Source organism: Protopterus annectens, chromosome 6.part0, assembly GCF_019279795.1.
Source record: "Protopterus annectens isolate FY-2018-M chromosome 6.part0, PAN1.0, whole genome shotgun sequence".
Taxonomy (NCBI): domain Eukaryota; kingdom Metazoa; phylum Chordata; order Ceratodontiformes; family Protopteridae; genus Protopterus; species Protopterus annectens.
In genome coordinates this window covers 598979732-599000747 of record NC_056737.1, presented here as the reverse complement: position 1 = coordinate 599000747, position 21016 = coordinate 598979732, and the positions used below count along the sequence as shown (strand labels likewise).

The window sequence follows — 21016 nt, the reverse complement described above, 5'->3', positions numbered from 1 at the left end:
AGGCATGCAGATATGGGAAATTTCACAATACAAAAAAATAACACAAAGAGGCAAAGTAAAAAGGAGGATTACTAATGGAGAAGTTAAAGAAATAGAAACAGAGGTTAAGGATTACCTGTGAAGTAAAGGATTTAGTGTAGAAAATCTAACTCTGATAACACCACAGCAGGATAGAATATTGAGTCTCCAAATTGAGGAGAAACCAGTGGAGTGGGAAATATCTGATCAGTTTCCATATGAAGATACTTTGGAGCCTTCAGTAGGAAACCAGTATAACAGTTCAGTTGGAGTTGCACAGCAAAGGAAGGAAAAGGAAATGGTGGCAACTATGACACAGTCAATGTTGTGGAGTGATAGGCCAGTGAGTTCCCATATAAAAATGCAACGGATGATACAGGATGAAATTGAAGAGCATATGGCAAAGGAAGATGCTCTGGAACTTGCTGTAGAATGCCCACAGGAAATGGAGAAAAAGAATGTTCCCTCACTTTAGAAGGAAGTGATCTAAGGGAAGAGTTGCCTGCTTTAATAGAGATGGATAGACATATTAAGATCAATGAAAGAAACAGACTACAGAAAGTCAATTAGACACAAAATGTTAGAAGTTTGATAAAACAAATTAACATAGTAATCAGGACTATTCATAGACATTCGTGCGATATAACAAAACTTCTTCTTTCGGCTTTTCCCAGTTAGGGGTCGCCACAGTGGATCACCTGTCCGCTCATGATTGGCAGTGGAGTTTTACGGTGTCGAGTTGCCAGCCCGGTGCCCAACCTTCCACAGAAGGCACACACACACATGCACACACTCACACCTAAGGCCAATTTAGAGTGTCCAATCCACCTACAACATGTCTTTGGGATATGGGAGGAAACCAGAGCACCAGGAGGAAACCCATGTGACCACACTGAGGACATGCAGACTCTGCACAGAAGGCACCCCAGCCGAGGATCGAACCAGAGAACCTCTTGCTGTGAGGCAACAATGCTAACCACTGCACCACTGTGGCCGCCCGCGATACAACAAAACTAAATAGAATTTATTACTCTGCAGCTAAATTAATAGTAGAAAAAGTCTTACCACAAAAACACAGGGGAGTAAGGGAAAGGAAGGGAAGAAATCAAATGCCATCATAGAAATATCAAATTCAGAAAACTATAAAGCAATTAAGACAAGAAGTGTCACTGTTAGAGTACAAAAGAAGGAACAGATCAACAAAAATATTCAGAAAGCTAGATGTGATAAAAGCAATGCACAGTATCAGAACAGATCAGGATCTGCTGTACACTACTGCAAATAATAAACTGAAGATATCAGCACAGGCAGAAAAACATAGAAGATATGCAGATAAATATAAAGGAAAAGTACAAAATAAGCAATGTATTGATGACCCAAACAAGTTTTACAGACAATTGGGAAACAAGGCAAAAGGAATAGAAACACCACTAAAAAATGTAGAAATAGACACATTTTTGGGGAAATATCTATGAAGATCCTGTGGAACATAACAAAGATGCTGAATGCCTAGAAGAAGTAAAAGAAATAATTAAAAGTTCAGCTGTGCACAATATGAAATGGGATGAAGCAACAGCCAGAGAAACTGAAACAAAATTAAGAAAGTCTCCTAACTGGAAAACCTCAAGTTCAGATGCAATATGTAAGTTCTGGCTAAAAATATTAACATCTTTACATGAAGATTTAGCCATGAGCAAGAACCATTTAAATGCACACCCCAAACAGATGCCAACCTGGTTAACAACAAGAAAAATAATACTACTCCTTAAGAGTGAAACTGCAAGCTACCCTAAAAACTATAGACTGTTAACTTGCCTTCTGACGATGTATAAGCTATTTACTGGAACCTATACCAACAGAGTTTATAGTCATTTAGAAAACAACTTATTCATGGCAATAGAACCAAACGGAACAAAGGATAATTTGTTTTAATGTCATAATGGAGAAATGTAAAAAGGGGGAGAACATAAGTATGGCATGGATAGACTACAAAAAAAGCATCTGACAGCATCCTACATTAATGGATAAAAAGAGTACTTACAAATGTATAAGATACACCCTACATTTAGCGATTACATTACAGTGACCATAAAACAGTGTCAAACCACTTTGCAGATAAGACATGATAAAGGACAAATTATTATTCCAGGGATAAAAATTCAAAGGGGGATATTCCAGGGTGACTCTGTCACTGCTGCTCTTTTGTCCTGTACTTAACCCATTAAACTGTCTGCTTAACAGATTAGGTCATGGCTACAATTTGGCTCCCAGAAAACAACAAAGTGTAAAGACTTATTTTCTTTTTATGAATGATTTAAAAAACTATATAGTTTGTCAGATGAGGAACTGATAGCATAACTACAAGTGGTCAAAACTTTCTCAGATGATATAAGAATGTCATTTGGTCTTGATAAATGTGCAAAAGCAACCTTTAAAGCAGGAAACCTGCAGCACCAAGAAAATATCAGTCTGGGGCAGGAATGTGATATAAAAGAACCTGAGCAAAAGGGGTGTATAAATACTTGGGAACTGGTGAAGGATTAACAATAAAACATGAACAAATGTGAATAAAACTTAGTAATGAATATTTTAGAAGACTAAAGTTAATAATGAAAACATCTCTGACATGTAGGAACAATGTCCAAACTATAAAACAATATGCTCTTCCTGTTCTAACTTACAGTTCTGGACTGATTAGCTGATCTCAAAAGGTACTGTTGGTAAGGTTGGGCAAGTAAACAAGAAAAATGCTTCGCACTTATCAAATGACTTATAAAAATCAGGGTATACCAAAAGTATATATTCCCACTCTTAAGGAGGTATGGGCCTCCTCAGAATTGATTACACATATAGATCTTCAGCTGTAGGACTGCATACACATCTGCTGACCTCACAAGATCTAAACATAATGAAATTTTTAAAACATAAGGAGAATAACTCTAAGATGACTTCCCTGATTAGTTTAGCAGAAGCATATTGATGTCAAGTGGGAATGGAAATCAAACCACAAGCAGATAAATTTCAAGCAACAATTGAATGTGCTAAAAAACAAAAGAAGGAATATAAGGTGAAGGATCAGATGAAAATGCAAGAAATGTGAAAAATGCATAACTATAGTTGCAAGTACAGAAAACTCTTGGAATGACCTCATGACAATCAGGACCAAATGCAAGAATGGTTAAAGAGAGGTGAAAGGTTAATATTAGCATCCCAGGATAGTGGACTAAGTGCACGTTGGCTTACAAAGTCCAGTGAACATATGGGATAAACAGACAAATGCAGGTTTTTGTAAAACAGAATTGGAAACAGTTGCATATCTAGTTGCTGGGTGTGATACACTAATGGCAGGACTTTATACTGAAAGGCATAATAATGTGGCAAGTCTGTTGCATTGGGGATTGTACAAACAGTATATTATTAAAGTAGCTGTGAAGCATGGGAAACATGAGCCACAAGGCATTATAGAAAATGATGGTTTATATCACACGGGATCACTTGTTACCAACAGTTCAAAAAAAAATAGATACGAGAAACCAGTCCATGAAAAAAAGACAAAAGTAACATTGATCATTGAAATTGCTACACCCAATGACTATAGTGTCTTGTGTATTGAGAGACACAAAGTCATATAATACCAGGATTTAAGGGCAGAAACAAGAGCAATGTAGAAGAAGGATACTCAGACAGTTCCAACAGTACTAGGAGAAATGGGTCTTATAAAAAATAATTTACAATTGTACTTAGATATGTTACCAATACATGCAACTTTGTATGAATTGCAGGAGGAGACAATTCTGGGCACATTGCAGGTGCTGCAAGGAGCACTTCTGGCTAACGTCAAAGACTGAAACAGTACTTTGACTTAGGAATGGGGTCCATTCTTGTCATGGTATTAGAAATCCAAAAGACTTGGAGAAATAAAACTGCCAGACATCTCACACATCCACTTAAACAGCATGTTTATAAAACAACATGCAATCTTTCCATGTTTAACCCAGAAATGTTCATTACTAACCTATCATCTATTAACTAGAACTTCCTAAAAATCCTCCCCTAAGATAATGCTTGTAGGTGAACTCAATGCAACTTTCTTGAATATCCTAAATAGCCTTGCATCTCCTAAAAGGAAGAGACTAAGCAAATAATGCAATTTGGCTATTCAAAAAGAGTGTAGGCCGCGGTGGTGCAGTGGTTAGCATTGCTGCCTCACAGCAAGAGGTTCTCCCATTCAATTCTCGGCTGGAGCGCCTTGTGTGTGGAGTCTGCATGTCCTCCCTGTGGTCAAGTGACGCTAAAGACATGCAGGTAGGTGCTAGTGTAAATGGGCATGCCTTCTTTGAAGGTTGGGCATTGGGCTGGCAACTCAACACTGTAAAAATCCACTGCCAATCATGAGCGGACCGGAGTTCCGCTGTGGCAACCCGTAATCGGGAAAAGCTGAAAGACAAAAAGGCTTTTCAAAAAGAGTAGAATACTAATGCAGAATAGAGAAAAAGGATGGAAAGAATGGCAGATATATAAAACACCACAATATCTTGAAAACTTCAGAATGCTTCGCAATCATACTAAAAACTAGATTAATGAAGACAAAAAACTATACTATAGTAACTTTCAGGATAATAGTAACACAACGCTAAAAAACTCTGGACAGCCATTAAAGAAATCATTCATCCCAGCCATAAATTCAATCCTAACTCCCCTCCCAATAACTCATCACTTGAACCACAATACAATTCAACTTTTATTTCATAGATAGTATAGCATCTCTAACCAAAGATTCCCCAACATCTAATCCTAACCCTGCCCAGCAGCCATGTATCATCACATCCACTTTCACCTTCAAACCTGAGCCCACATCCTATATAAAACTGTTCTTAAACAAACTCATATCATGCTCTACTTCAGCCGATGACCTTCCAAGTGAATACCTTAAAACAGCAGCCAATAGCATTGGCTACCCTGTCTCAATCTTTATAAATAAGTCAGTCCAGGAATCCCATGTTCTCTGTCTCTGAAAAGTTGCACATTATCCCTCTGCACAAAGGAGGAAATTCAGTAAACATTACTAATTTTAGCTCTATAGCAATCGTATCCCCCCCCCCCCAGTATACTTGAAAAATGTATTCAGAATCAATTGCTAAACTATCTCCTACAGGAATAACTACTATCTCCCACACAACATGGCTTCCATCCTTCCCACAGTACTAACACTGCACTTCTAACCTATATAGATAATGTCAATAAAACTAGAGATAACAGCAATTTAGTCTCCTCATTTTTATACTTGTGTAAAGCCTTTGACACAGTTTGTCACAGCAAACTTCTACTTCACGGTTCCTCATTAGGTCTCTCTTAGCCCTTCCTTCTATGTTTCAAAAGCTATATATCCAAAAGCTATATATCCAATACTTATCTGTCAGTAAAATGGCACTCCACCCTCCCTCCATACCTCCCAGTCACCACTGGTGTATCACAAGGCTTATATCACTGGTTTCCTCCTCTTTAACATTCTCACTAACGTCCACCACACATCCATACAACAGGCCTCCCTAATGCACACACAGATGACTCTGCACTCATTTGCACATCTGACAATGTGGCACCCCTTCAAAAAATTAGTCAGGAAGCTTTAGCAGCAACTGAAGCATGGCTTTGTAATTCCAAACTCATGCTCAAAACCTACTGCTTTTCCCCCCAAATCCTTATCCCATGAAAAAAATACAAAAATTAGTCCTCTCTCTTGATAATACAACCATTGAAGTCACTTCTCATAGAAAATTATTAGGGATGATAGTGGATAAGAATCTTAAATTTGACCTGGATATACATAATTACATAAGAAAAACGCATCAAAAATTAGGGATGCTTTATAGAGCCAAAAACTTTTTCACAGATGCAGCTAAAACTACACTTGCCACTATTTATCTCCTCCACACACTTCTTTATTGTACTTCCATCCTTACTGACCTTCAGGAATCACAAAAATCAAAACTTGAACAATGCTATAACAAAGCTGCTAAATTTTCAGCATATATCCCCTTTCAGAACCTATCACTGTTTTGCATCAAAAAGCCTAAATCTGTTAGAACTACCCCATCAACTAACATATATACAGCTTTTTACCACCTATAAAATTATCCAGAACCCATTCCCTTGTCCAGCACTGAATACCATTCTACACAACTATGTTCCTAGTCGGTCATTACGATCCAGTGACCAAAATCTCCTGTCTGTCCACAAACCTATCAAATCTGCTTGGAATCATCTGTACTCATACAATGTTACTAAGGCCTGGAACGCCTTATCTCTAGCCATCAGGTCACTACCCTCCCCCTCCATCCTTCAAAGCCATTCTGAAAGACTTCCTAGCCAAAAGCTGTCTCTGTTCTTGCTCAATACCAGGTTAAACGATATCTCTAAATGTGGACAAATACATATTCATACCAGACATCTCCTTACTCTCCCTTCTTCACTCACTTCCTAAATTCTATCAATTTCTGTCTAAATATACCATAGGTCTGCTTTTCTCTCACTTCATATTGCAATTCCTGTTTGTATTATACCACCCTTTAATTTCTCTATAAACCGACTAAAATTTCTCTAACTATTAAATCATTGTCATATAACTTGTATCTATTCTTAACCAATGTTTTCTTATTATGTCTAATTTGGTATAATTATTTAAACTGTATTTGTTTTTGTATTATCTTTAGAGACTGTAAAATTATTATTCTTAAAAATGTTTTGTAATACTTCGGAGATTTTCTCTCTGGCCTCTGCTGAATATAGGTTCCTATCCAGTCGGACTTTCCTGGTAATCAAACGTTAATAAATAAATAAAAAATAAATAAATCTTGGATAAATATTCCTGTGTAATTTAACTTTTTTCCCTCTCATCCCATCTACTAACCCTTCCCCAGTGTTCTTTTACCCATTTCTCCTCCTTTTCCTTTTCAAGAACTGTTGCAAATCTCCAGTGTTTCTCTGTTATTGTCCACCTTCCTATCCTTATCACCCATATCATTGTGTGACCTGATAATGTTAAAGGATCAGTTTTCACATCTGAGATTTGACTTTCATGTTATTTTATTATATAGAATCTGTCTATCTATTCTAGACCAATTTTGATGTCTGGGTGAATAATATATAAAACTCTGTCCTGGCTGCCCATTCATGCATGGATCTTCCCTTCCTATTGTTTTCAGGTAGTTCTTCCAAAATTAACCTTCTTTTGTTAATTTCTGACTCCTTCTTCCACTACTTGCTTGATTCATATTGACTGTAATGTTCCAGCCCCCTGTTACAATCCCTACTCCCTCTTGAAATAGCACTATCTCTCCCAAAATCCTTCTGCAATCCTGACGTTGTTTTGGGCAAAATATAAACCAAGACTATTATACTTTTTTCTCCTTGCCAGTAGCCTTTAAACCCCGCAAATCTACCACTCCTTGTCTTACAGTTTGTCTTACATCTCCAGTGGAATTTTTTTCTCCAATAGGAGTGCCACTCTTTGCTTTCTGTTCCCCCAAGCTGAACTGGCCTCAGGGTTGTGTCCTGCTCCTTTCAGTAATTTATTTATTTTTTGTAAGCTGTATTTCTTGCAAAGCCACCATCTTTGCTCTGTGACCTCTACTATACCCTAATATTCCTTGTCTTTTCACCTTAGCAGTGAGGCCATTAACATTCCATGATTTAATAATTATCATCTCCACTCATTTTCTTGTTTATATTTTACCCTCTTCCTTCCTTTTCTTTCTTTGTTGTGTGCCCATTATCCACTTTCACTTTATGTATTTCCTTTCTGTTCTAGCATCTTTCTTTTTTATACTGTTTTGCATTGAATGTTTCTTTTTAGGAGTCCCTGCCCTCCCCTTCACTATAACTATGTACATATTTACATAAAAGTTCCACTTCCTCAAGGTATTCATGCCTGTGGAAGGTACTCCCGCCATTACTACAGCAGTGAGAACTCACTTTATGTGTTTCCCACTCAGCTCTGCCTGTCACAAATCTAATAGCTGTAACCTGTCTAACTCTCCCTTCACTTTATTTTTTTCATCTTTCTTTTCCCTCTCTATCCCTTTTCAACATTAGCATAGATTGTGTTAATCAGTACTTTCTCTCATATTAACAAAGGCTTTCTTTATTTATTTTATCACTGCTAGTGTCGGTTCCATTTATCACAGCATTAATAATATTAAGTATGTGTCTACATATTTCTGAACTGACTCGCCTATAAATACTAATGTCCTTAACTTACTTCTGGTTGTTGCAGTAATTTTCTATCTTTATAGTTTATTGTGAGTGTTTAAATAACAGAGTTTAAGTGAATAGGATATCTTCTTCTTCTTTTGGCTTTTCCCGGTTAGGGGTCGCCACCGTGGATCACATGCCCACTCATGATTGGCAGTGGAATTTTACGGTGTCGTGTTGCCAGCCCGGCATCCAGCCTTCCACAGAAGGCACACACACACTCACACCTAGGGCCAATTTAGAGTGTCCAATCCACCTACAGCATGTCTTTGGGATGTGGGAGGAAACCGGAGCACCTGGAGGAAACCCACGCAACCACAGGGAGGACATGCAGACTCCGCACAGAAGGCACCCCAGCCGAGAATCGAACCAGGGAACCTCTTGCTGTGAGGCATCAACGTTATCCGCTGCACCACCGTGGCCGTCCCTTAAGTGAATAGGATATCAAGTAGAAATAAAGTACACTGGAAGAGGGGGAGAAGAAGTAAAACCTTTGCATACTAAGCTCCAGTATCACTTCCCACTTCTTTGGGTCACCTTCATAATTAATTGTTCATAGACCTGCATATTATTAATAGAAAAAGAATACACAGTTCTCATTCTGCTCTCCAATGTTTTTGTCTGGTTTGCTGCTGTCTTATTTCTCTTCTTTGCTTCCTTCACCATCTTCCTTTGCTGTTGTTATCATTTAAATAATGGAAAATATCCTCTCAGCAACTTTCCTACACAAGAATATTGCTGCATTCTCCCCTCCATGTCCATATTGGAACTCTCATCCATTGTGATGGATGGATCTCTCCAGTTTACAGGTTGCATGTATTCCAGTGCTTCCTTAGGGATGGTAAATACCTTTTGTTATACCCTGCATATAGACCCTCAACACTATGGGATAAATAAACCTTAATGTTAAATTCTTCTCTTTGTATTTCTTTATAATTGGAGCAAATATGCTTTTACACCTTCTGGTCTCAAATGAAAAGTCTTGGTCAATAAATATCCTGTTTTCACTGACAGTCAACTTTTTCCTTAGTTGCCATACCCTCCTCAATATTTCTTCTTTCTGTTCCAAGGTTTGAAACTTTACTATGATCTGTCTCACTCTTCCTGAATCTTCCAGTTCCACCCTCCATGCACTTCTCTGTTCTTGGTCAATTTTAATGTTTTCCTGGGAAATATATATCCAGGTTGTAATCCGTTTCTGTACTGCACTCTTACCATCCTGTTTCTTGGACTTCTCCAGAACTCCTATTATTTTGATATTCTTTCTATGGACCCTGTCTTCCAGGTTCATGATCTTTAACTTTGTGCAGTTGAGTTTTGCTTCAGCTGGGTCTAATAAAGCCTTAAGTTCTTCTTTTTCAGATATCAGCATCTGAAGAATATTTGAATGCCTTGAGAGCCCTTGAGGCATATATGCCACTTTCTCTTCCAGTTTCAGCATATGTTCCTTTACTTATCTTTTAGATCTTTAGTCTCTACCCATATTTTGGTTAACACTACTGCTTCATCTCTGGTCTCTTCACTGCTTGACCTGACACTAGCATCAAATACTCCAGTCCGTTGTGCTCTTTTTTTGTTTTGTTTTTACCACTCCTTGACATTTACTTCCCTTTTCATCTACTTTCAGCCATATTTCTTGTAACAGCCATATTCGAATTGCTATCTCAAAAGTACAGAATCAGCCAAAGCATTGCGGGGCTGCTACAGCTTACATCAGCATTGTACCAGAAGTCCAAAGTTAAGGGAAATTATTTTGAGGGAACTTCTGTTTTCTCTCTTCAGGCGACTGATTCAGATCTTGAGGAATGTGCTTCTTCTGATAGAATTTTCTTTTTATTGAAATAATATGTAGTATAAACCAATTGTTTTAGTAGGAACATAATAATGATAATCCAGTATCTTTGAAAAAAAGTTAAGATTTGTTATAAATTAAATTTTCACAACCAACTCCTGTTCCTCTTGTACTTCCAGCATTGGAGGATGGTTTTGTTACAGCCTGCAGCCCCTAAGAAGGCTGATAGATGTTCCTCAGTCTTACTGTTTGTTTTAAAATCCTACATCTGACCCTGCTGCTGCTAAACATTTCTGTAAATGCTAATCCTTACCTTTCTGATAAGGATGGAAAAGCTTTTGCCAAATTTGGGAAAATGTATTCTTCTGTCACACTTATTTTCAGAATTATTAAGTGTCAAGCTCCATTAGTAGAGTTTTTGCTTCTTATTTTGAGAATATGAGGAGCATTATAATCATTTCCCTATTCGGAGGAAAAATCTTGCATAAATTAATGTATTACTTCTGTCAAGACACCATACACTCTCTAAAGTGTGTGTATTATTCAGCTGATACCCCTTCCATAGCAGCTGCTACTGGAACTGATAGTTATGAGAAGGTTTGCAGGGTTACACACTCAAAATTTACTACAGGATGTTGAAGCTGAAATTTTGAATTCTCCTTTAGACAGGATGGTTGTTTTTGGACCATTTGCTGCTGAGGTCCTGAAAAAGTATGACGAGATAGGTAAACTGATTCAAGTGTTGATTCATATTTTTCAATCTTCCTTGTTAAAGCTTTTACATTTATCACAACACCTTTTTATAAAGAACAAATTAAGCAGAGTGAAATTCTGGCAAGCAGGCATTCAGAAAAACAATGGCAAGAGAGTCCAAAAAGAAAGGAGGTGCATCTCAGAAACAAGGACACTCCAAGTCTGAATAACTATCTACAAATTGTAAACCCTCATCTTCCTGGCAAACCTTTAAATCTCCTCCAAAATCTGCCTATCCATTTTTTTTCTTTTGCAACAGAAGATTACAGACAAATGGGTTCTGACAGTGATTCATAAGGAAAACAAATGGCAGTGAGAGTCCCTTCCTCCATTTCACAGGATTCCTCCTCATCCACCAGATCAAACTTCTTTTTTTTCCATCCTATCATTCAAAATTTGCTGACTCGGGTTAATAGAAGCTATCCTACTTTCTCTGACAGGAAAAGGTTTCTGTTCAAGAATGTTTCTAGTACCAAAGAAAGAAGCCTCCTGGAGAACAGTCTTAGATCTTTCATTTCTAAATCAGTTTGTGAAAGTCTCAAATTTCAAAATGATATATCTTCACAACATGTTACTACTGATTCCCACTTTCAGTTTTTTACTAACTCTAGATTTAAAGTATGCTTATCATCATATTCCTGTAGACTCAGAATTCAAATGTTTCTTGAGGTATTTTGTGTCCAAATTACACTTTTCAGTTCTCTGCATTAGCCTTTTGATTATTAATTGTTCCAAGAGTGTTCACAAAATGGCTAGCTCCAGCGATAGCTGATTGCAGACTGCAAGGTATACATTTTCATTATTTAGACAATTTGCTTATCTTTGCAGTTTTTTCAAAGTGTCAGGAATCTCTCACTTGGGTAAGAGATCTCCTTCTCAGACCAAGGTTTCAGAAGAACATTCAAAAGGCTTGTTTGACTCTTTCTCACAGGATTGGTTTCCTAGGTGTCTCTTAGATACATCAGTTCAAAGAGATTTTCTTCCACGAGAAAAAAGTATATCTGTATCCGAGTTTTTCATCTCAGCCCAAGACCTCAGTAAAGGAATTTCTCAGGTTACTAGGATTTACGGCATCCATGATTCTTACGATTCATTTAACCAGGTTCCACTTGAGAAAGATTCAATGGTAATTAAAATCTGTATGGTCCCAGCATCAATATCCTCTGACTCATCAGATTCCAGTTTGGGATTTGTAAAAAGGGAACTGCTTTGGTGGGTAGACCGTTTTATCTGAAAAAAGGACAACCTGTGTCAAAGCAAACTTTTTCCAAACGGTTAACTCAAATTATCCCCCTTTTGTTATATCCACCACAACAAATCTATTCCAGGTAGGGTAAATGCAAACCATCCTAAGGTCTTGGCTTCATTGGTAGCTTTTTAAAAAGGGGTGGATGCCAGAAGGATTCTAGAAGCAGCAACTTAGCCCTATGTACATAATTTTATAAAAAGCACTACAAACTAAATTCCTTTTCCAGGTCGAGAACAAGCTTTGCTAGGGCCATTCACTAAGGGATCCTGAACCATCATCCTTTTTCTCCTTCCAGTTATTATAAGCTATTGTCTACCCATATAATCAAGATTGTTGCAACTCTCAGTGATCAGATGATGTTCATACCACAGTTGTTTAAGTAAACTTACCATAGCAGGAGATATTTTGAATGATTGCAACATCCGCGGTGGTGCAGTAGTAGCGTTGTTGCCTCACAGCAAGAGGTTCTCCCGTTCGATTCTCGGCTGGAGTGAGGGGAGTGCCTTCTGTGTGGAGTCTGCATGTCCTACCCGCGGTTGGGCGGGCGTTCGAAAGACATGCGTAAATGGGCATGCCTTCGTTGAAGGTTGAACATCAAGCTGGCACCTCGACGTTCGTGAAAATCTACTGCCAATCATTAGCAGACCGGAGTTCTGCTGTGGTGACCCCTAACTGGGAAAATCCGAAAGACAAACAACAACAACTGTTGCAGTAGCCACGCTCTCCTTCCACTCCCTACCTTGTTTTTGTATATTTTTTGTTACCATGTGTACATTGTTTTTTTTTTTATTTATCTAGCATTGTCATTTTTTAGGGATCTAGCCTCCTTTCAGTGGCTTGGTGTACATATCGTTGATTTCCTACGACTCTGTTCCAGCAGTCAATGGTAGGGACCTCTGGAAGGTGCTTTAAGCTCTGGAAGCTGGCCAGCTGTTACACGTATATCCCATAGCTAAGGCTACTGGAGCTTTGATCATTCAAACGTCTACTGTTATGGCAAGTATACTTACACAACTGCAGTTTCATGCCCCTCCCAGCACATACACACACGTTTTGGCATGCCTACTAGAATGATAATAACCACAATATTTTCTACTTTCTTGTTCATTTCTGCCTTGTGGTGCAAATGTGAAAAGTACCCTGAGAAAGCCATTCCAAATCCAATGATTTTTCTAGTAAAATACCTACCAGTACAGACCTGCATTGTATATACAGTAATACCCATAAAGCTGCCAAATGCAAATCCATCCATTTACGACCCATGTTCCCTTTTTTTGCATATGGGGTTGGGGTGTCACTTCTAAAGTAACAATCATTTAGAGACAAAGTTTACACCGCGAGGTGGCTAAATCTGCGGCGGTAGTTAATACGATAGCTCTCAACCTTCCATACCCAAAATTAGGAACACCAGCCTTCATAATGTGGAACAAATGGGCAAAATGTTTAACACATACTAATGGCTTGCTGACAACTTCAACTAGGAGGGTCATTGGATGGTTTTACTTATAAAAATATGTTAATTAATTAATATGATTTATTTCTATTTTCCATGGATATTAGTTAAAAGAATTCCTACCACAGAATGTGTGCCAGATACTTTCAATGTGGAACTTTGAGGAACGTGAATTGTTTAAGATCCCAAACGAGGTACGCACACTCACACCTATGGCCAGTTTAGAACGTCCAATCCACCTACTGCACATCTTCGAAATGTGGGAGTAAACCCAGGAGGACACAAAAAGACGTGCATTGCAGACTTTTCACAGAAGGGACCTCAACCCAGAATCGAACCATGTAACCTCTTCTTGTGAAACAAAAACACTAAAGAACCTTCGCAATCACGCCGTTTACAGTGAAACGCAGAAACACTTCATTGGTGAAAAGTTACAAGCCACTTCCCACCTCATCTGTCCACTGCGCCTGTCTTACCAGTGAGCGTATAAAAACGTTTCTTGAGACGGAAGTGTTTTTCCAAGTTGTATACGAAAATAATTGTAGAAAAGAGGTTTGAAGACCGTTTTAAACGTCGCTTGGTATGTATATACGCGTATTAGAAACATTAAGTAATGTGATTATGAAGAATAAATTGTACTCTTCATATTTTGAAAGATGACGGAAGAGCCAGGACGTACTAATGTTTTTTGATTTGTGTACTCTTAAGAATTAGTAATCTCCCTTCAGTTTCTGTGCAGTGCATTTTTTTGTCATACAAATCTAAATTTAAAATAGCTGTTAAAGGTCCCGTAGGGAGTTAAGCTTGATGATCGAATTTGGGCACTAGCGTATGACCTAACCAGTGTTTATCTCTAGTTTATTTACAGAGGTAACATTGATAACCATTAACATTACTTTTTACTTGCAGGTAATCCTTACACCCGTGACGTTTCTTTCTCGATACCCCCAGCCGCCGCTTAATTGTCAAGTAGTAGTGGCTTACTTGTAGTACTAAACGTTAAGTAGTTTCTAGAAGGCTGAGTAATTTTGCATAGGCGTGCTTTTCGCCATATATTTAGAAATATCGTGTTTTAATTCATTAAACTTTAACTGTTGTAATACTTAATCTTACAATATACACTAGTATTTGTGCGCACGCGCAATCCTAATTGTCCCAGGACAAGTAGTTGTAAATTCACCTGGTCAAAAATGGGCCCTATTCCTCATAATTGTAACACGCATACAGCTGAGCGATTTTAACGTGCTAATCGTATACGTAGTACAGTGCATTTCGATTGGTATAAAGTAGACTGCACTAATAGCTTTGCTTTTCAAGTGGGGACTCATACGTGGCAATCTTAACTTAAACTATTTATTCTAATTTCAGTTTCGCCGCGTTTAAAATGTAAGTGGAAACGTGTAGAGGGTCTTTCAAGGCATAGTTTCCCCGACGTGAGATTTAATATCCTGTAACAGTTTAACGTACGTTACCGTAAATTAAGGCAAATCTAGTGTTTATTAATGGTTCCGAGACATACTGTGTGGCCCGCCTTTTTTTTTTTTTAATTTATTGGACCCAATTAGAATGCAGAATGGTGCAGCGGTAATCGTTGCCGCCGCACAGCAAGAGCGTTCTGTTTGAGCCTCTGCTTGGGTGCCTTCTGTGCGGAGTCCGCATGTTCTCCCTGTGATCGCGTGGGTTTTCTACGGGACGGGTGCTCCGGTTTCCTCCCACATCCCAAAGGTATGCTTTAGGTGGATTGGACACTAAATTGGCCCTCGGTGTGAGTGTGTGCCTTCTGTTGAAGGATGGGTGCCGGGCTGGCAACTCGACACCGTAAAACTCCACTGCCAATTATGAGCGGACAGGTGTTCTGCTGTGGCAACCCCTAACCGGGAAAAGCCGAAAGAAGAATGCACAATGTGTAGACTGCAGTTTTACGCGGAGTTTTGGAAGTGTCTAACGAAGAAAATGCATTTTTTTAATACGGATTCTGTTCATAAGTATTACCTGGAGGTCTAATATGGTACTAGTAAGACAGTGTGTTAAGACTGTTATCTACTGCCTAATGCAAGTTCTATTTAGCACCTTAGCTTCAAAAAATTATCACGCTATTACTCAAACCGCGCCCCTCCTGTAATATCATTTCTTTAAAGTTTTTTTGTGTTTTGGTAGGCTGATAACTTTTTACCAATTATATCTGGATTACTAGAGTTTTAGTTTTAAAATATTGGCGGCAGTAGTGTTTTTCAGAAAGTCCAAGTTTTGCCGTGTATTTTAGTCAGTTCCGTATAAAACGTGTATTTTTTTTTCTGGAAAATCATTGAAATCCCTAAATGACAGATTTGAGTTTTACTTCATTTCCTTCAGAAAATGTAAGCCAACGCCGAACATGCTGTTGTAGCAAGTGTCTTGTGAAATAGTTGCAATCTGTCCCTGATTTTGGGCCTTTGTTGCCACATTATTTTGGCATTGTCCAGATTTCTTGTGGTAAGAGTTCATAGTTTTGCTGTAATTTGTGTCTGTAAAATGTGGTAGTTTAATAGTGCAAGTAGCTATGATGAATACGTATTTTAACAAGAGGGAGGAGCATAGTGTGACATACAACAGTGGAGGAAGATGCACATAGGTGGATTATATCTTGTGCTGAAGGACCAGTCTGAAGGAGACTGTAAAGTGGTGGCAGGGGAAAGTAGTTAGGCAGCATAGGATGGTGGTTTGTATGATGATATTGGTGATCAAGAGGAGAATTGAGTGTGAGGGCAGCACCAAGGATCAAATGGTGGAAATTGAAAGGATAATCGTGAGGTGATGTTAAGGGAAGAGTTAAGACAGGCACTGGGTGGCAGTGATGAGTTACCAAATGGCTGGATAACTACAGCAGAGCTAGTAAGAGATGGCTAGAAAGGTGCTTGGATGATGTGCAGATAGCGAATCATGAAGTGCAGTGAATTAGCAAGGAGGAAGTAAGGATAGCTATGAAGAATGGAAAGGCTGTTTGTCAAGATGCCATACCTGTGGAAGCATAGGTGTTTAGGTGAAATGGCAGTGGAGTTTTTAACTAGATTGTTTAATGAAATCTTGGAAAGTGAGAGGATGCCTGAGGAATGGGGGAAAAGTGTTTTTGTACCGATTTTTAAGAATACGGGTGATGTGCAGAGCTGTAGTAACTACAGAGGAATTAAACTGATCAGTCACAGCATGAAGTTATGGGAAAGTAGTGGAAGCTAGGTTAAGAAGGGACGTGATTAGTTATCAGCCGTATGGTTTCATGCCAGAAAAGAACTACAGATGCGATGTTTGCTCTGAGAGTGTTGGAAGTACAGAGAAGGTCAGAAGGAGTTGCATTGTCTTTGTGGATTTAGAGAAGGCATATGACAGGGTGCCTAGAGAGGAGTTGTGGTATTGTATGAGCAAGTCGGGAGTGTCAGAAATATGTAAGTGGTACAGGATATGTACGAGGATAGTATGACAGCGGTGAGGTCTGCGGTGGGAGTGACTATGTATTTAAGGTGGAGGTGGGATTACATCAAGGGTCAGCTCTGAGCCCTTTATTTGCCGTGGTAATGGACAGGTTGACAGACAAGATCAGATAGGAGTCCCCATGGACTATGATGTTTGCAGATGACATTGTGATTTGTAGTGAGAGTAGGCAACAGGTGGAGGAGACCCTGGAGAGGTGGAGATATGCTCTAGAGAGAAGAGGAATGAAGGTCAGCAGGACTAAGAATATGTGTGTGAATGAGAGGGAGGATAGAGGAATGGTGAGGATGCAGGGAGTAGAGGTAGTGAAGGTGGACGAGTTTTTAAGTACTTGGGATCAACAGTTCAGAGTAATGGTGAGTGTAGAAAGGTGAAGAGAGTACAAGCTGGATGGAGTTGGTGAAGTGGGAGTGATTTTTGTGACGGACTAGTACTAGTAGGAGTGAAAGGGAAGGTCTACAAGAGGGTAGTGAGACCAGGTGTGTTATATGGGTTGGAGACAGTAGCATTGACAAAAGCAGTAGTCGGAGCTTGACGTAGCAGAGTTGAAGATGTTAAGATTTGCACTGTGTGTGATGAAGATGGGTAGGATTAGGAATAAGTATATTAGAGGGTCAGCCCAGGTTGGAAAGTTTTGAGCCAAAGCCAGAGAGGCAAGATTACTTTGGTTTGGACGTGCTGAGGAGGGATGCAGAGCAAATTGGGGTTAAAAGATGCTAAGGATGAAGCTGCCAGGTAACAGGAAAAGAAGGCCTAAGATAAGGTTTATGGATGTGGTGAGAGGACATGCAGATGGTTGGTGTAACAGAGCAAGATGCAGAGGACAGGAAGAAATGGAAATGGGTGATCTGCTGTGGTGACCCCTAATGGGAGCAGCCGAAAGAAGTAGGTGTCAAGATTAGCTTTATTTTGGATTCCACTTCAGTTCAGGTTATTTTTGATAACTAAAGAATTTGGTTCTGTGACCTGGCTTTGTACTTTTTTTTTTGAGAATGGTAAAAATTTCCTGTTGTTTGTGGGTTGGGTGGGCTTGTAATTAGTTGTGTAAGAAGATAGGGTATTATGATTGGATGGACTTTTCAGCTATGTGAATCTTGACATGTCAAGATAACCTGATGGGTGTTAAAAGCATTAAGATTTCTTTGCTGCATTCATACCTCTCAACCTGCAGACATGGAAAATGGGAACAAAGGCCTTTTGAAAACTATACATCTAATCAGCATAAAATTTGATTACTAAGTAACCCTCGGCTCTTCCTGGTTCCATGCATTTGAAAAACTGAGCAACAAAAATTATGGAAAATGTAAGCAAGTTATCAGTGTAAAATCTGTAAACGGTGTTTATTTTTGTTGCCACTAGTATGTTGGTCAGTGGTTTTGTTTGTAGTTTTTACCATTTGGCTTCAAAAATCACAAGATGAATAGGAATTGGAAAACTCTGTGGAGCAGTAAATCAAGCCTGAAACTAGGGACCTAGCTGTAGTTGTAGACATCAGTGCAGTGGTAAATCTAGCTTTAAAATAGGAATTTTACTCCAAAATAAAGATAGTGTAGAGCTCTGCAAGAAATCCACTTCAAAACAACATGCTTCTATAGCCTGCCTTGGACATAACACCAATTAGCTGTCTGCCTAGGGGCTGCTCTAGCAGGGGTGCTTTTCCATTTATTTATCTATTTATCTTTACTACAAAAACAAATGCAGGAAAAACGCTCCTAGAGTCCTGTAGTGTTTGCCTTTGTTTGCATTCTGTTCTTAGGTCCAAGTTGGAAACATTACTGCAGTTATTCAATTTTTCCTCGCAATCTAACATTGGATACATATAAGTGCCTGTCTTTTGCAGGAGGTAAAGAAAAATTTCATTTATGTACGGCTAACAGCAAATATTTTTTGTTTTTCAGATTCTAACAAATCTAACGTTAGAGGGGTACATGGAAGGGTGCTGTATTTTTTGGTAAGGGGTGAGGAGGCCTGGTGTATGTGTGTTTGTACGATATTTATATTTGTGTGTGCTATCAGCAGCAACTTCAAATGTATGATTTTGGCCATTTGTCCCTTAAGTCATCACAATTCCACACAAGATGTGGGTACACAAAGTGACTAACTTTTTAAGGTGGTGTAGAGTGACAAGTACTATTTTGAGATGAGTTTTGTATCGCTGCATGCATTTTTCTTGTGTTTATTGTGCACTATTTTGGATTACTTTGAGACCATCTTTGGATACATCTCATTTTCTCAAAAAAAAATGCACAATTGAATTTTTCCTTATGGATTACCTTTGTTTGTTTTCGTTGAAGCAAAGGGTAAGAAAAAGCACTAAAATGCCCTTCAGCTCATTTATAACCCCATACGTTCTGGGTGCCTAGACGTGACTAGGCCTCCGGCTTAATTTGTTTATTAGTGTAGTTTTGGTTAGGGTGTGTGGAATTGATTCTGGGAAACTGTGGTTAAAGAACATGTCTGAATTTCTTCCCTTGGTCACAATTTTTGCTCAGGCAAACATTTGGATGAAAAGGTTGGGACTGTTTAAATATACCTGAGCATCTAGTACCCCTGGCTTGCATTCATGGGTAAGTACTAGGCTATTGGCCCAAGGGCCTGTAAGTTTAGCCAACAAGGTTCCCTGGCTTTCGTAACCCAAGATTACGTTCCTGTGCCCCTGTTGAGCAGAGCCACAGAATTGATCCCCAGGGTGAATTTCCTATTTCCCATCCACTCAAGATTTTTCATGAAGAATGCTAGTGAGGAACTGGGTGTGTGGCATAGCTTTGTATGTCAGGCAGAGATCACCTTGGAGTAGGCAATATGCTATGGAGTAAAGCTGGAGTTTTTTGAGACTGGTGTAGGGCATCTGACTCCTGTAATCCTCTTTGTGAGGTATTTTTGTGGCCTTTCCAGCTGTTGCAGATGTTTTGTGAGGTGCATTCCAAAAGCTTGTGCTCAATGGGGGCTAATGAGAGCCGAGTAGAGGGGAACAAGGACTTTTTTTTTCTTCTGGGTGAGAACCCTTTCGTGATGTGCCATATAGGAGTCGCAAGGTCTCATAACGCCTTCAGTGTTAAGTGGACCTGCCACTCTTTGGTACAGAGTTCTTACCAAAGGGGATAATACACTTTTTGGCTTTGAGCTTGAGGCTGTGGCATCTCTGTGAGGCCCTTCTGTAGTATGTCCACTGTGGCACCTAGGTTGCAGTTGTCTGCAAACTTCTGCAACCAGAAGCCCTCTGTTAGTCTGTACTTCAGAGAAGTAGATAACCATACAGGAGAGGGCCCAGGGCTGAACTCTGTGGTACTCTACTTGTCACAGGTTTGAAGTCTGATTTGGAGTCTGCAACTGTGTGGGTTCTGTCAGTGAGCCAATTGGCAACACATCTTAATGCAGTTATTTCTACTGCAGTTATTACAGTGCAGTCTTGGTCAGTTAGGGTGTGTTTAAAATGATTCAGGGAAAAAACAATTTGAGCAGGACTGAATTTCTTCCCTTAATAATGACTTTTTTGTTCAGGCTGTCATCTGATAAAAATGTAAAATGCACCTCAGAGCATCTAGAATCAGTTGAATGCAGATGTTTCATGCACAGTTAATTAGGACTGTTTGTAGTTAAAATATGTTGAATTGAATACAGGAAAAGCTGAAGAGAACAAGGTGAGAGGAAGAGAGAACAAGGTGAGAGGAAGAAAGGTTGTCTGGATGGTATAGTTAGACCAGGATGGGGGCATTGCTGGTGTGTGTGTAGGGTGCCATGGAGCCGTTTTCCTAGGTCACCAGTTGACTAAAGGTTGTCCCTGCATATCTGAGCTGCCCCAGTTGGGACTCTAGTTTTAGCTCTGACCCTATTAATCCCTCTGCTTTCTCAGCCTTCACCCCCCCCCCCCAGTTGTGTCTTTTCCTCCCCTCATGGCTCCAGTAAATCATCCAGACACCCCCCCATTGTCTTGCTCATCTGCTTTTTCCTGCATCATTTTCAACACACTAACTGGGCCAGACTGCACTGTAATAAACATTGAGGAAACTGTTGTATTTGGCTAGTAGAGCAC

The 21016-nt window shown here is 39.2% G+C and overlaps 1 protein-coding gene across 1 annotated transcript in view; it reads left to right on the top strand.

The window, feature by feature from the left end:
* Window positions 1–13835: 13835 nt before the first annotated feature.
* The window catches only part of LOC122804426 (ubiquitin-like protein FUBI), a 398529-nt gene continuing 391348 nt past the window's right edge, over window positions 13836–21016 (top strand). The window contains exon 1 of the mRNA XM_044074270.1: window positions 13836–14098. The gene's annotated coding sequence lies outside the window, so the exon portion shown is untranslated. The remainder of the gene's footprint in view (window positions 14099–21016) is intronic.